Genomic DNA, 13,401 nt, shown 5'->3' with positions numbered 1-13,401 from the left:
ATTTTCTAACCGAAACATGGTTAAAGCACCATACTGTCCCAGCTATCACCTTAGGGATTCCACAGGGCTACCATAAAGTTAGGTTAGATCGCCCAGTCAAAATGGGTGGAGGCATAGCAATTGTGTATAGGAATGAGTTACATCTATCCATTCTAGAGGAACGTAGTACTCCGGAGCTGGAAATACTAATTTTTAAGATTCAAATATCATGCAGAGTGAGCCGTAAAGGGGCATTAGTTTATCGCCCCCCTGGTTCATGCGCCAATTTCTCCATCACATTGTTGGAAGCACTGGCCAGCCATGTTAACCCGGAAAGTGATTTTTTACTCCTTGGAGATTTTAATGTCCATAACATATTGGGCCCAGGGATCCAGAGAATAGTGAGCCTCTCATTGGCAAATGGTCAGGTGCCCAGAGAATGGAAAAGAGCGTCGGTTAGACCGATCAGGAAAAACCCTACTATACCCTACTATTCCATGGAAAGATCTGTCTAATCTAAGACCGATATCTCTACTCCCTTTTATGGTAAAATTAGCGGAAAAGTACGTGAAGAGGCACTTATCTAATTTTCTTGAGCAGACCAATTGCTTGGATCATTCTCAGTTTGGCTTTAGGCTCAAACATGGTACGGAGACCGCGTTACTATCAGTAACAGATGACCTTCATAGATACCAAGATAGAGGCTTTTCCGTTGTTCTGGTGCTGCTAGATCTGTCAGCAGCGTTCGATACTGTTTCTCACAGTATCTTACTCGAACGATCTGCTGACATTGGGCTAAAGAACACGGCTCTAGCTTGGCTAAAAAGCTTTCTATCTAACCGGACCCAAGCGGTTAGCATGGGTACATTTCGTTCCGCTGAAATGGAGATTGCCAAGGGGGTGCCACAGGGCTCTTGTTTGAGCCCGATTTTTTTTAACATCTATGTGGCCCCCCTGGCAAATATCCTGAGAGAGTTTGGTTTCATCCCCATATCTTACGCGGATGATACCCAGCTACTGTATCCTTTTAGACATCTTATGGACGAAGTGAAGGTCTCCTTTTCCAATGGCATGAAGGCAGTAGCCAAATGGATGTCATCAAACTGCCTTCAATGCAACGTAGGGAAGTTGGAGTAGCTAAGATCCTGTGGACCCCGGACTGGTGGCCGCAAGATCTTGGGCCAGTGCCTGAACACAAACTGGTCGTGAAAAACCTGGGGGTACGCCTGGATCGAGACCTTTCTCTGAAGCAGCATGGCAACTCAGGGGTGGGCACTTGCTTTCATGTGATCGGCCTCCTTCGAAAAGTTTTCTCCTTGCTACCAGATGCCACCAGAAAAACCTTGGTGCAGGCTCTGGTTCTCAGTCGATTAGACTATTGCAATGGGCTCTTGCTGTCAGCCAACGAGGGAGTTAAAGCCAAACTCCAAGTTATGCAGAATACAGCAGCAAGGCTGGTACTAAATGCCCCCCCAAGAACGCCATCCAAACTACTCTTGGATAAGCTACACTGGCTCCCTGTTCGGAAAAGGGTGATATTCAAGACCTGTTGCCTTATCCATAAGAGCCTAAATGGATTAGGGCCAACATACTGGATAGACAAATTTATACCTTATATTCCGGTGCGATCTCTCATGTCCAGTAACCAGCTGCTCCTAACAGTGCCAGCGGCCAAGAAAGTAAGGCTGGGTGGTAGGGCTTTGTCCATAGCCGATCCCACCCTGTGGAATGGATTACCCCCGCCACTTAGGAAATGCACAGAACACTTGAGTTTCAGGAAACAACTTAAGACCTTTTTGTTTCAGTCATAAATCTTTTCCCCTTAGGACTTGCTGACAGCGCTCTCTTGGTCACAGACGCAGAGATACTCCTCCGGGAGTCGATTCGAGCGCGTTACAATCCTACAAATAAATAAATAAATAAATAAATAAAGTCCCAAGTTCGGCAGTCGGGTCATTCTGGGAATCTTACTCTGGGGCAGACTTGGCTAAACTGCTAGATGCCTCAGAGGCACCCTGAGAAATGCCTCACCTCAGCTGCTGCTCTGCATGTGCATTCAAGGCTCTAAGGCACCTCACGCCATCCAGTCAGGGTTATTGTCATGGCTTAAAGTGGGCCGGGTCTTGCCGATGCTCAGCACTGGCAGTTCTAAAATGCAGGTACTAAGACGGGTCTCTATTGGGTTCTCCATTTTTGCCCTCATCCTCAGGGTGAAAAAATAATCTTAATTCCACGGCAGTACCACCCTCCACTGCCTTTGATGTAACCTCAAAAAAACTCGTCATAGTTCTTTCACATTCTCATCATTTCAGAACCGAAACATTTTTTTTAAATATTCTATACAATGCCAAAGTTGTTGCTTATTTAGCTTATGCAACTATCAACCATTGACAAAGCCAAAAGTCCTGGCTTGTTCTAGTGGAAATGTCACTTATATCTTTTATATATATATATTTATATTAGACTGCTATTACATTGACCCCTGAGGCGTGAGCCGGGAGGTTGTTTTTAAAAACCGTTGTTTTATTTGGCTGAGCATTTTTCCTGTGTGTCCTTCCCCCCTCCCCCCTGGCATTAGCGCTTCACGCTTAATACTGCTGAACATCGTGGCTGAAGCTGATCTCGCACCGATTCAGGGTGTTGGACAAGGCTTGTTAAAATCATACCAGCATTTTCCCTGACTGCATTGGCAGATTACTTGCCTACCCCCCTCAGTGAGTGGCCGATTGTAGGGCCGTCATCTTCGGGGACAGACAGGGAAAATAGTGGCGGCCATCTTAGTGAGGGCTCGCCTCTTACGTCGCACGGACGACGTTATAAAATCAGTAGAAGCACCACGGTAAGGAGACTGCTATTACATTGACCCCTGAGGCGTGAGCCGGGAGGTTGTTTTTAAAAACCGTTGTTTTATTTAGCTGAGCATTTTTTCCGTGTGTCCTTCCCCCCTCCCCCCTGGCATTAGCGCTTCACGCTTAATACTGCTGAACATCGGGGCTGAAGCTGATCTCGCACCGATTCAGGGTGCTGGGCAAGGCTTGTTAAAATCACACCAGCATTTTCCCTGATTGCATTGGCAGATTACTTGCCTACCCCCCTCAGTGAGTGGCCGATTGTAGGGCCGTCATCTTCGGGGACCGGCAGGGAAAATAGTGGCGGCCATCTTAGTGAGGGATCGCCTCTTACGTCGCACGGACGACGTTATAAAATCATACGGTAATTGCTCCGCGCAGCGGACGCGCTTTGTGGGCGCGCCGGTCGCGCGCCGGAGTCAAGCCTGAGTCCTGCCCGTCTGCGCCCATCCCCGATCGTCCGGGGCGCGGGGCAGGACCCCCTGGCCCCACTAATTCAGCAGGCGCCCCAAGCAGTTTCAGCCTTCGCCTACATTACTCTAAGGCAGACTTATTATCAATTGGCCAGATGCCGATTCGTAGTTGTTTACATACCTTAGGGCCTGAGCATTTACCTCCCGACTGTAAGATATGTAATCAGACGCTTCCTACGGTAAGCAAGATGCCGACGGAAGAAGTTAAACTTAACATGATACTGCTGAACTGCAGGTCCATGAATAAATATAAAACAGAGATATATGACCTATTGGCAACCAGAGATCTGGATGCCATGTTTCTTACCGAGACATGGCTAGAAGATACATCCTCCCCGGATATCCTTGAAGCAATCCCCCCCAGCTATAGTCTATTGAGACTAGATAGACAAAAGCAACGTGGAGGAGGGCTAGAACTAATCTATAAATCAGAACTGGAATGCACTCTACTTAAATCTACCCTACCTAATAGTGAAAGTGGCCTATTTACCATAAAAATTAACCCCAAAAATGTGATCACTGGATTATTGATCTATCGCCCACCAGGGGCTGCGGCTCAGTTTGGCAGCCAACTCATTGAATCGGCCACCCAACTAGCAGTCAGATATAAAAAGCTTATCATTCTAGGCAATTTAAATCTTCACTTTGAAGATATAAACTCCAGGGAGGCACAAACGGTAGCTGCCGCTTTAAACTCTATGGGAATTAGACTACTCTCTACAGCCCCCACACACCAGCTAGGCCATCTCTTGGACCCAATTTTTGTGAATTGGGAAGGTATTAAGGCCTTACCCCCGATCCCACTGATTCGGTCGGATCATAGTATTATTCCATTTGAGATACAAAAGGAACCCTTAGGAACCAAACCCATAAAACATCTACCTCAGAAACGTCGAATCTGGAAGAAATTCACTCCTGAACTGTTCAACAGTGTTTTAGCAGAGCATCCCCCGGCACTAGGTAACACCTTACAGGAGGTATGGGATAGCTATGAGACGTGGATGTCGAAAGCACTAGACAAGGTTGCCCCCTGGACATCCAAACCACCGGTAAGACAATCTAGAACCGCTCCGTTGTTTTCGGAGAAACTTAGAATGGCCAAAGCTCAATGCAAAACCATAGAACGGAGATGGAGAAAGAGCTATGCTCCTGAACTTAAATCATGTTACAAAACAGAGTTAAAAAAGTATCAGAAATTGGTTAGATTGGAAAAAAGTCTCCATTTTAAAAATAGAATTGAGCAAGCAGACAATCCCACGAAAGAATTATTTAGTATCTACAAAGAACTCACGATTCCTTCGAGACTTGAGACCCAAGACACATACTCAACTGAGACATGTGATCTAATGTATGGAAACATGCTACCCTCTTGCCCTTAAAGAAAAAGCCTAACGGGGATCCAGCGGATCTCACCAATCTCCGCCCAATATCCCTATTAGCTGCCCCGGGAAAAATGTTGGAGAAAGTCATACAGCGCCAACTGAGTAAATTTGTAGAAGTAAATAAAATCCTACATGAAACACAGTCTGGCTTCCGCCCCGGCTTTAGCACGGAAACAGCGCTTATTGAGGTAGCCGAGTCAGTAAGGTGGTCGATGGATGCAGGGAACTCAGCAATGCTGGTACTCCTGGATCTGTCGGCCGCCTTCGATACGGTGGATCACGCCAGGCTACTCAGCCGGCTGGCCGAGATAGGGATTCAGGATAAGGCGCTGGGTTGGATACACTCTTATCTATCCCAGAGAACTCAGAAGGTGGCACTTGGGACGATCTCTTCGGCACCCAAGACCCTTGACTGTGGAGTGCCGCAGGGGTCGGCCCTAAGCCCCCTTCTGTTCAACGTCTACCTTGCTCCTCTCTTTACGCTAATTGCCAACTGGGGTGTCAAGGCAATTTCATATGCCGACGATACCCAGTTGGTATTTCCGTATTCCGAGATCACGCAAGAGTCCTTTTCTAACTTCAAAGGCTGTCTCCAAGATGTAGCACATTGGATGAATGCAAATAAATTAAGACTCAATGCCAATAAGACCGAAGTTATCTTTTTTGGCAAAGGTCCCCTCCCCGCGTCAGAACTTTGGTGGCCGATGGAGATGGGCCCTGCCCCCCTACCTAGTCACACGGCAAAAAATCTTGGAGTAAGATGGGATGATAGCATGTCCTTTACATCCCATATCCAACAAGTTGCCGGCTGTTGCATGAGTAAACTGAGAAATCTCCGAAAAATCCTCAGACTCCTCCCAGAGAGCTGCCGAAAAACGGTTATCCATGCTACTGTTACTTCAAGGCTGGATTATGCCAACGGACTCTACCTAGGCCTTCCAAAATACCTGACACAAAAGCTTCAGGTAGTTCAAAATGAGGCTGCGAGACTGTTACTGCGTATTCCACTCAAGCAGTCAATCTCTCCGCATCTTCGATCCCTGCACTGGCTGCCAGTTACCAGCAGAATAAAGTTTAAAGCACTGATGTTGGCGTTTAGATCCCTGCATTGCGCCTGTCCAGAATACCTGAAAAACCGCCTCCCCAGATACTCCCAAACCCGTGCATTGCGGTCCAATTGCCGTGTTCAATTGGCAGTCCCACGCACGAAAAAGGCTCGACTAGGCGGTCGGACCTTCTCGGCTAACGTCTCCGCTCTGTGGAATACCCTGCCACAAGAAATTCAACAGGCTCCCTCTGAACCCTGTTTTAAGACACTGCTGAAAACTTGGCTCTTTATCCAACCCTGTTAGTTTCTTCCATCATTAGCCTCGGGTCATCTGTGTTCTATTAGCGCCGGGACACCTCCTAGCGAGGTAGCTGTTGCGCTATACAAAATCCAGTATTATTATTATTAATAGCCGATTTCTTTGTAGATAAGGTGGATAAAATTCATGCCACCTTTGTAGATAACAAAATTCTCTTAAAAAACAGTGAGGATACTAGAACTATCCTTACACACAACTCACCCCTTACTAGCTTTAAAATTCCTGACAGACATGAACTTTTAGGTATTATTAATGGTATACAGTCCGGCTCCCCCACTGACGCCTGTCCACCGGACCGGTGCAAGGGAGTTATGGAAAGTATATTGATTGATTATATCAGTCACATGGTGACACTATCTTTTCAGGCATGCTACGTACCGGAGGTATGGAAAACTGCGCAAGTTATACCATTAAAGAAAAAGCCCAACATACCCATTTCTCAGCTCCAAAATCTCCGCCCCATCTCCCTCCTCCCATTCTGCGCTAAAATAATAGAGAAAATCGCGAACAGACAGCTCATGGAGTATTTGGAGGCAGAAGCTCTCCTCCACCCCTCACAATCGGGATTTAGAGCAGGCTACTCTACTGAGTCGGCAGTTCTATACTCGACTGAACGTCTTCGGCAGATAGTGGACGAAGGCGAGACGGCAGCGTTGGTCTTATTGGACCTTAGTGCAGCATTTGACACCGTGCTGCACTCAACGCTGCTGTCTCGCCTTTCGGACATGGGGGTAACGGGTCCAGCACTTGCCTGGCTGCGTTCCTTTCTGGCCGACAGAAGCTTTCAGCTATACTGCCCACCCTTCAGATCCTCCCTTCGGAAGGTGAGCCATGGGGTTCCACAGGGCTCTAGTTTGAGCCCTACATTATTTAACATCTATATGGAACCCCTGGCTCACATTGTAGAAGGTTTTGGGGTGGGCATTGTCAGCTACGCTGACGACACCCAGCTGGTGTTTAAGCTAACTCCCGACCGAAGAGAAGATGCCATCAATTTCTCGAATTGTATGTCTGCAGTAGCGGTCTGGATGAATAACAACTGCCTTTGTCTTAATGGCGAAAAGACTGAACTACTGGTGATCAGGAGAGCAACATCAGCTTGGTCTCGCTCATGGTGGCCTAGCGAATTGGGTAACCCCCCATTCCTGTGGAGTCAGTAAGAAACCTAGGCGTTATGCTGGACTCGGATCTCTCTGGCAAGACCCAAGTCAACAGGGCAACGGGAAGGTGCTTTGGCATACTAAGGGTCCTTCGAAAAGTATTGGATCTCCTTCCTACCGGAGCCAGAAAAACAATTGTCCACGCGCTAGTGACTCCCCATTTGGATTATGGGAATGCCCTTCTGATTGGGCTCAGTCAAAAGGGCTTACATCAACTGCAATGTGTGCAGAATGCTGCCGCACGTCTTGTGCTCGGACTCTCACGTAGAGCTTCCGCAAAAGCTGCCCTGGTCAAACTTCACTGGCTCCCGGTTAGGGAGAGGATTACATTTAAGACCCTTTGCTATGCTCATCGCATCGCTCAGGATAAAGGCCCTGAATATTTAAAAAATCTCCTCACAATACACCGCCCTACTCGGAACCTAAGATCATCTGGCATGATGCTATTTAAACTCCCTCGATTCTTCAGAGCCAGAATGGGTGGCAGTTCCTTCAGGTACTTAGCCTCCAAACACTGGAACGCGCTCCCGCTCCACTTGCGGATGGAGCCATCTGAACTGAGATTTCGGGGAAAACTGAAAACTCTTCTGTTCCCCAACATGTAACTTCTCCTGAGCTTCTTCTCCACAGCTGCCTCTTGATCTCTGTATTTTATTAGCAGTTAGCGCGGGGACACACAGTCTTTGTGTAGCCAGGCGCTCTACAAATGATTTATTATTATTATTATTATTTATATATATGGAGGCAATGACGGAAGCAGAAAATTTAGCAGTCGGGCAGCACACTAGGCTAGGCTCAGATTTTTTATTTTAAGAGTTTTCAAGCCACATCGGCCACACCCCTTCAGGACTCGGCCCCCCCCACCCCAAGCTCCCCCTCCCTTTCTCAGTTTTTCATCCCATTTAAAGCCCTGGCTATTGCTACCGTGCACATGATGCACATTAAGTGAGTAATCACCAGTGCGGTGGATGAGGAGGCAGGGGGAAGCAGGTAAGAAATAGACACTTGCCAGGAGTAGTCATTTTTTGCTTGCAACCCTATGGATTGGCTGTGAGTCGCACAGAGAGATTGAAGGAACAGCTGCCTGCTTTTAGCAGATGCGAGTGATCAAACGTCGAACCTTGCGATAATTAAACAAATATTCTAGTATACATTAGTTTATCCCTAAATGCATGGCTCTTGACATGGCTGGTTAGCAAAATCATGTTGATTTTAATAAAAATAAAATATATAATAGAGTTATGGGGGCTTTTAGTTGGCTCTTTTCAGCTATTGGTATATTCGTTGTCACTCACATTTTCGGTCCGCCCAGCACAGCAAACAGCATGGGGCCCTTCTGCCATGGCTTACCTCTCTGTAAGTCAACCCTTTCACAATGTACATTTACACTGAAAAAGTACACCTATTGTACAGTTTTACAAAAAGCATTCACAAACATTAGCAAAGCAAAAAGTCAGCAGGAAATGCCAGACGGTTTGACTGTGCCAATGCTTGTTTATGTTTATGCAATTAACGGCGCAAGCGAGACCCCATGAGTGCTTTAATTCGCAAAACCTTAGGAGGACTGCACAATGTCTTTGTCAAGCGTGATGTGAGAAACATGTCTGAATGCACTAGAGCAGTGTTTCCCAAACTTTTTATAACCATGACTCACTTTTTATGACACAAACTTTTGCGAACCACCTAACGAACGTGAGGCTGGCAATTTTTTTAATGTAATAAAGCATTGTGTGTTAGCACATTATTATTTACAGACAGCACGTTTTCCATTGAAATGGACGCACATTTTTCACAGACACAGTTTTATAATAAAACAATATCAATCAATCAATCAATCAATCAAGACATTTATATAGCGCGCTACTCACCCGGAGGATCTCAAGGCGCTTGTGGGGGGGGGGGGGGTCTGCTACTGTTCGAACAGCCAGGTCTTGAGTTGCTTCCTGAAGGAGAGGTGATCTTGGGTCAGGCGGAGGTGGATGGGGAGGGAGTTCCAAGTTTTGTCTGCCAGGTAGGAGAAGGATCTACCTCCCATGGTGGCTCTTCGGATGCGTGGAACGGCGGCGAGGGCGTGGCTGGTCGATCGTAGCTGACGGGTGGGAGTGTAGAAGGTCAGGCGGTTGTTGAGGTACCTGGGGCCCAGGTCATGGAGGGCCTTGTGTGCGTGGGTGAGGAGTCGGAACGTGATTCTCTTGCTGACGGGGAGCCAGTGTAGGTCTCTCAGGTGTCCGGAGATGTGGCTGTGTCGGGGGATGTCCAGGATGAGTCGTGCGGAGGCGTTCTGGATGAATTGGAGTCTTTTCTGTAGTTTGGCTGTGGTTCCGGTGTAGAGGGTGTTTCCGTAGTCCAGCCGGCTGGTGACGAGTGCCTGGGTCACCGTCTTCCTAGTTTTGGTGGGGATCCATCGGAAGATCTTTCGTAGCATGCGTAGGATGTTGAAACATGAAGAAGAGACGGCGTTAACTTGTCTGGTCATCGAGAGCGAGGAGTCCAGGATGAAGCCCAGGTTGCGTGCTTGGTCCGTTGGTTTGGGTGCGCTGCCCAGGGCAGGGGGCCACCAGGAGTCGTCCCAGGCAGAGGGTGATGATCCTAGGATGAGGACTTCCGTCTTGTCTGAGTTCAGTTTCAGGCGGCTGTTCGTCATCCACTCGGCTACGTCTTTCATTCCTTCGTGTAGGTTGGTTCTGGCGGTGGTTGGGTCGTTGGTGAGGGAGAGGATCAGCTGGGTGTCGTCGGCGTAGGAGATGATGTTGAGGTTGTGTTGGCGTGTGATGGCTGCAAGGGGGCTCATGTAGACGTTGAAGAGGGTGGGGCTGAGTATTGATCCTTGTGGTACGCCGCAGATGACTTCGGTGGCCTCAGATCTGAACGGGGGGAGGCGGACTCTCTGGGTTCTTCCAGCGAGGAACGAGATGATCCACTCTAGTGCCTTCGCTTGGATTCCGATGTTGCTGAGGCGCTGTACTAGGGTGCGGTGGCAGACAGTATCGAACGTTGCGGAGAGGTCCAGGAGGATGAGGGCCGCTGTTTCCCCGTTGTCGAGCAGGGCTCGGATGTCGTCAGTAGCTGCGATGAGGGCGGTTTCGGTGCTGTGGTTGGCTCGGAAGCCGGACTGCGAGTGGTCGAGGGATCCGTTCGTCTCGAGGAAGGAGGCAAGCTGGTTGTTGACGGTCTTCTCGATGACTTTGGCAGGAAAAGGGAGGAGCGAGAAGGGGCGGTAGTTCTTGAGGTCGGTGGGGTCTGCTGATGGTTTCTTCAGGAGAGCGCTGAGTTCGGCATGCTTCCAGCTCTCCGGGAAGGTGGCGGTGTTGAAGGAGGCGTTGATGATGTCCCGGAGTTGGGGTGCGATGACGGAGTCGGCCTTGTTGAAGATGTGATGGGGGCATGGGTCGGTTGGTGATCCGGAGTGAATGGTGTTCATCGTGTGGATGGTGTCTTCGGTGCTGACCGGGGTCCAGGCGCGGAGGGTGGTGGTGGGGGGCGTCGGTTCGGTGGTTGGGTGCGTGGTCTGTGCGCCGAAGCTGTTGTGTATGTTGGCGATCTTGCTGTGGAAGAACGATGCAAGAGAGTCGCAGAGGTCTTGTGAGGGAGTGATGTCGTTATTTCCTGCGCTGGGGTTGGAGAGCTCTTTGACGATGCTGAAGAGTTCCTTGCTGTTGTGTGCGTTGTTGTCTAGACGTTCCTTGAATGCTGTCTTCTTGGTGGTGTGGATCAGCTGGTGGTGTTTGCGGGAGGCGAGCTTGAGGGAGGTCATGTTGTCTGTGGTCGGGTCTTTGCGCCAGGCTTTCTCGAAGGTGCGGCAGTTCTTCTTGGATTTCTTGAGGTCGTCGTTGAACCAGGAGGTTTTCTTGCTGCCGGGCCTGTTGGGATGGTTTTTCAGGGGTGCGAGGTCATCAGCGCAGTTGGTGATCCACTGTGCGAGGTTATTGGCTGCTTGGTTGGGGTTCGTTGAGCTTGCGGGAGGGTTCTGGTTCAGGGAAGTGGCGAGCTGGTCGGTGGTGATCTTGTTCCAGTTCCTGCGGGGAACCTGTTGCGGGTGGTGGTGAGTCGTGGTTCTTATGAAGCTGAAGTGGACGCAGCTGTGGTCTGTCCAGTGGAGTCCGGTGGAGTGGCTGAAGGAGATGTACTTGCTGGAGGAGAAGACTGGGTCCAGCGTGAGTCCGGCGTTGTGGGTGGGGGTGTTGACCAGTTGCTTGAGTCTGAGGTTGGTGAGGTTGTCCAGCAGGGTGGTGGTGTTGTTGTTGTTGTTGTTCTCCAGGTGGAAGTTGAGGTCCCCTAGGAGGATGTAGTCGGAGGAGGCAAGAGCGTGCAGGCTGATGAAGTCTGCGATGTCTTCGCTGAATTGTGTGCGAGGTCCTGGAGGTCTGTAGATGAGGGTACCTCTGAGTGTGGTCTTGGGGTCGGTGTGTATCTGGAAGTGAAGATGTTCGGCGGCTGAGAGGGTGTCGTCGGAGTAGGTCGTGATGCGGATGGTGTTCTTGTGGACGATGGCGATGCCTCCTCCTGTCTGGTTGGTGCGGTCCTTCTGATTGATCTTGTAACCGTCCGGGATGGCGATGGCGATGTCGGGCGCTGAGGAGGCGTTCATCCATGTTTCCGTGAGGAAGGCGACGTCTGGAGCTGTGGTGTCAAGCAGGTTCCAAAGTTCCACGGCGTGTCTGTGGACGGAGCGGGTGTTGAGCAAGATGCACTTCAGGTGGTTGCTGCCGGTGCTCGGCTTGGGGGGTGCGGTGCAGGTCCGGATACAGGAGAATTTGCAGGATTGGCAGGTGAAGGGTCCGTGGGTGCGTCTTGGGGTGGCTCGGTAGCAGCCGGGGATCCGGCCGGTGTTGAGTGCGTTGAGTGTGGCGGCGTCGTAGGTGCGGCTGGTGGGCTGGCATCTTCGGGGGCCAGGGGTTCTGGCGCTGGGCGTGGTCCAGGCGGGGACGGGCACAAACGGGCTTGCCTTTGGCGCGCCTTCGGCGCACAATCGGCGCGCCCGCTGCGCGTGAACGCTGCGCGTACGCGCGGACTCCGCCATAAATGGCGTGGTGGGAGGGGCGGAGTGGGAGGGAGGAGCAGCTGGGAGGCGGGAGCGGGGTGGCGCGGGGAGGGGATCGGGTACAGAAGGCAAAAGGAGGGTGGTTGCTGCCGGTGCTCGGCTTGGGGGGTGCGGTGCAGGTCCGGATACAGGAGAATTTGCAGGATTGGCAGGTGAAGGGTCCGTGGGTGCGTCTTGGGGTGGCTCGGTAGCAGCCGGGGATCCGGCCGGTGTTGAGTGCGTTGAGTGTGGCGGCGTCGTAGGTGCGGCTGGTGGGCTGGCATCTTCGGGGGCCAGGGGTTCTGGCGCTGGGCGTGGTCCAGGCGGGGACGGGCACAAACGGGCTTGCCTTTGGCGCGCCTTCGGCGCACAATCGGCGCGCCCGCTGCGCGTGAACGCTGCGCGTACGCGCGGACTCCGCCATAAATGGCGTGGTGGGAGGGGCGGAGTGGGAGGGAGGAGCAGCTGGGAGGCGGGAGCGGGGTGGCGCGGGGAGGGGATCGGGTACAGAAGGCAAAAGGAGGGGCGGGGCCGCAGGGGAGCAGCGGCAGGGAGCGGGGAGGGCGAGAAGCTAAACCAACAAGCACAGGTAGCGAGCAGGAACAGGCAGGAAGGGAGACCGGGCGAGAAAGACGGCGAGAAGCTAAACCAACAAGCACTGGTAGCGAGCAGGAACAGGCAGGTAGGGAGACCGGGCACACTCACGGGGCGCCGCGCGGCGGGTGGAGCGACCGTCACCGACCAGAGTCAGGTCAGGTCACAGCTCCCCATCGCGCTTCAACACCTTAAGTATCCGGAGGGAGGGAGGAGCAGCTGGGAGGCGGGAGCAGGGTGGCGCGGGGAGGGGATCGGGTACAGAAGGCAAAAGGGGGGGCCGGCCCACAGGGGAGCAGCGGCAGGGAGCGGGGAGGGCGAGAAGACGGCAAGAAGCTAAACCAACAAGCACAGGTAGCGAGCAGGAACAGGCAGGAAGGGAGGCCGGGCGAGAAAGACGGCGAGAAGCAAAACCAACAAGCACTGGTAGCGAGCAGGAACAGGCAGGTAGGGAGACCGGGCACACTCACGGGGCGCCGCGCGGCGGGTGGAGCGACCGTCACCGACCAGAGTCAGGTCAGGTCACAGCTCTCCGTCGCGCTTCAACACCTTAAGTATCCGGAGGCAGGGAGGAGCA

This window comes from Lissotriton helveticus, chromosome 2_1 (assembly GCF_964261635.1).
Source record: "Lissotriton helveticus chromosome 2_1, aLisHel1.1, whole genome shotgun sequence".
Lineage (NCBI taxonomy): Eukaryota > Metazoa > Chordata > Amphibia > Caudata > Salamandridae > Lissotriton > Lissotriton helveticus.
The sequence above is the reverse complement of the archived record's forward strand: the minus strand, read 5'-3'. Positions refer to the sequence as shown.